This window comes from Ruditapes philippinarum, unplaced genomic scaffold (genome assembly GCF_026571515.1).
Source record: "Ruditapes philippinarum isolate M1 unplaced genomic scaffold, ASM2657151v2 ctg7714_1_1_1_1, whole genome shotgun sequence".
NCBI lineage: Eukaryota > Metazoa > Mollusca > Bivalvia > Venerida > Veneridae > Ruditapes > Ruditapes philippinarum.
Genome location: NW_026862733.1, coordinates 24,043 through 27,658, shown reverse-complemented (window position 1 = coordinate 27,658; position 3,616 = coordinate 24,043).

Sequence of the window (3,616 nt, the reverse complement as noted above, 5' to 3'; positions counted from 1 at the left end):
ATGAGGGTGCTTGATTATTAAATAAGAAAGAAATGTCGCGATATGTTACAATGAATTTTCGCAATGCAAACATTTACAAATGAAATAACCTTTTCCGTCAATAAATCGCGCTCTTCGGGGTTTTTTATTTATCATTTTGTAGTACACAGTCGGTTATCATGTCATGGTATGTTATTGTTGTACATGTATCCTAGAATGATCAGTTGATGACCTAAATATTCCAAAAACCTATTTATAGATATATCTTTTTATCACTCCTATCGGTAAATGCCGGTCTCTCCCGGTCTATTTTGACCAGGATTTACTAGTGACCGGCGAATAGTACCACTCGTTTATTGGAAGCGCGGCGCTCTTATGGAATGAGATCAGATTTTGTGAAAGGGCGACAGCAACTTCTCGAGCATTTTAGTCGGTCATAATAAAAGCCGAAAATTCCGATCGGTATGAGGGTGCTTGATTATTAAATAAGAAAGAAATGTCGCGATATGTTACAATGAATTTTCGCAATGCAAACATTTACAAATGAAATAACCTTTTCCGTCAATAAATCGCGCTCTTCGGGGTTTTTTATTTATCATTTTGTAGTACACAGTCGGTTATCATGTCATGGTATGTTATTGTTGTACATGTATCCTAGAATGATCAGTTGATGACCTAAATATTCCAAAAACCTATTTATAGATATATCTTTTTATCACTCCTATCGGTAAATGCCGGTCTCTCCCGGTCTATTTTGACCAGGATTTACTAGTGACCGGCGAATAGTACCACTCGTTTATTGTCCGGTTTCTCCCGGTTTTGGAGTAGATGTTTGATATCGTTACAATTAGAAAAAAACAACAATAGCATGTTTCATTTTATCTATATGAGATAAAAACAATAAATATGTACACGGATTTATATGTAATATAAATCCGTGATATGTACAATAATTGAGAAAAAGGTACATTTTTTATGGTATTAAAATGACATTATCAACTTTGAAACATTTTATTTAATTATTCAATTTGTTATCCGTGTTTAGTAAAGATGCCGAGGAATTATTCAAAGTTACAAATTAGATTTTATGAATTATTCAATTGATCGATAATTTAAAAAATGATAAAGAAAAATACAATGTACATGTACATGGTTTAAGAATAAACAATATTATATATTGAAAGATAAACCATAATTTACTGACTTTTTCCAGTTAAGCTTTGACTTATAATCGTCGGTCAATATGACCATTGAATTCTTAAAATTTATTTTACAATTTTAATAAAAAAGATTAGTAAAAACTCAGTATTAAAATAGCACATAAAACACAAAAAAGAATAAAAGAAAACAATATTCATAAAATTTGTATTTTTTTTTTAAATTAAAATTTATAGATATTACAATTATTGTATAATAAACAATTATGCTCAACATGATCGACATGGTAATATAACTAGTGTCATATTTTTACTAACTTAAAGTGTGAACAGATACCTTAAGGGGGTCTTCGCTAATAGCGATAACATGTACATAATAAGGGACAAATGTGTGGTACGTGTTGATCATGCGTTACACATATGGATTATAAATGATTGCATACATGTATATCCGTTGCTATTAATAACCACGATCATAAAGAAATAACAAGTAATATTCTAATCTCTAGCATGCCAATCAAAGTTCATAATGAACAATGTCTTTCGTCCGCTCATTCATAAGTGGTATACATTTCTGGTAGTTTATAAGAATATCTTGTCATCATATGTGTACTAGTTCATCTTCACTTGCTGCATTTCTTGCTTGGACGCCCTTTGATGCTTTGCATCAATGCTTTTCTTGTAAGAAACATTATAATAGATGATTTTATATAACTTTGATTTTTAATGCAGATGCAATAGCAAACTTATTTAACTAATTGTTTAAAGTGCGGGTATCTGTTGGGTATCGATTCAATGTTTAGATTGTCTTCGAATTCTTCTTTTTCCGCATGTTTTTGGACCTTTCACAACATGAATATCCGTTATCTTTACGCCCTAAAGTAAAGGAAAACCGCTCAGTGAGAACTTCAAGTTTTGGCATATAGTCCCTGCTATGGACTTGGCCCTCTCATCCCCGCTAACAGTACCTTGTGATGCAGTTGAGTCCATTTCAGTAAAATATGAAAGGTTTGTTGGTGACAAAGTTTCACTTTGTAAAGCCAAACTGGGCACTGTAGCTTCAGCTGTAGATAATACATCATTATTCGTCACACCAAACAAACCCGCAGTAGGTAAGTTTGGTAAATTAGAAAACACGGGAGATTCATAGTCATTGAGCACATTCGAGGTTTCTTGAAATTCATTTATCTCGTTATCTAAATTCATGACATTATAAACATTCAAAGACTCACATTTTAAAAGCTTGTTTAATTCAAGAATATTTTCTTTCCTAAAGTTTTATTTCCTTACAATGTGATCGTGGCACTAGTCCTGAGTCATTCACTCAAATACGAAAATGGCAAAAGTGATTGCCATTCAAAGAAAAACAATTCACTAAAAGTAGCTAGTAAAAAAAATGGTGAATAATTTCTTCAAACTATCAATGGAGAAAACCTGAAACCCAAAAGAACACCCTAAACAGCTAAGCCATGCAAAGTAATGGTAAAGTATTCATAAAAAGTTAGATGGCCATGTGACAGCAGTAATTGCAGAAAATCGGATAGCTTTCAACATCCGGATACTGGTACACTTTGTAAAAACAATCATTCTGTGCAATAGATAAACGTAATATGGATAAAATCAATAGGATAATCGTTTACAACAGTTCCAATACCAATCTTAATACTCATTTTTACAGGTGAACGTTCTTCTTGTAGGAACATTTTGAAAATATATAAATGAATGAAAAAGAATACAGCATCAATGTAGACCACAACGATATTCGAAATTCGGGTTTTAGTATTGCCAATAAAGCTAAGGGACAAGCTGCAATTTCGTGAAAATAATATCACAATGCACATGCTTTTTACATAATGTTATTAAATACAAATATAACAACATATTAGTTTACTTGATTTTTACGAATCAAAATAAAACTAATTAACACAACATGACATTAACTGCTAATAATAACAGCTCCTTCCATAGGCCAAAATAAAAAGCATTCCATAAGAGACGACGCCGCTCATCGGCGTCGCCAACAACAATTAACTATTAAATTTTAAACGCAACAAGCAATTACTTTTTCTACAATTACATTTGTATTTATCATTGATTTTGTTAAAGTGAAGTGACTAGAACTGAACTCAAGGACATAAATAACCGATGAGATACTTTTTTGACAATCATAATGAAATTGAAATATAAACCTTGCTGATCTTTTGTGGTAATTATAATGCATCTGTCACCAGTCTAACCGACAGTGCGTCTTCGCGTACACATACCATTGAGTGATTCCGTAAGAAACAATGTCATTAAGTTCTCAAGTATTTTTACCTTTACTCATTATACATGGTGAATTGCAAACTCGTGTTATTTAGTTTCAACATGGTAAAATAACAAACTGAATGTTTTTATAACAATCAAAAGATTAACCTTTTAGATTTATTGTAGTAATTGGACCACACTTATCACCGGAATATCCATCCTTACATCCTCTC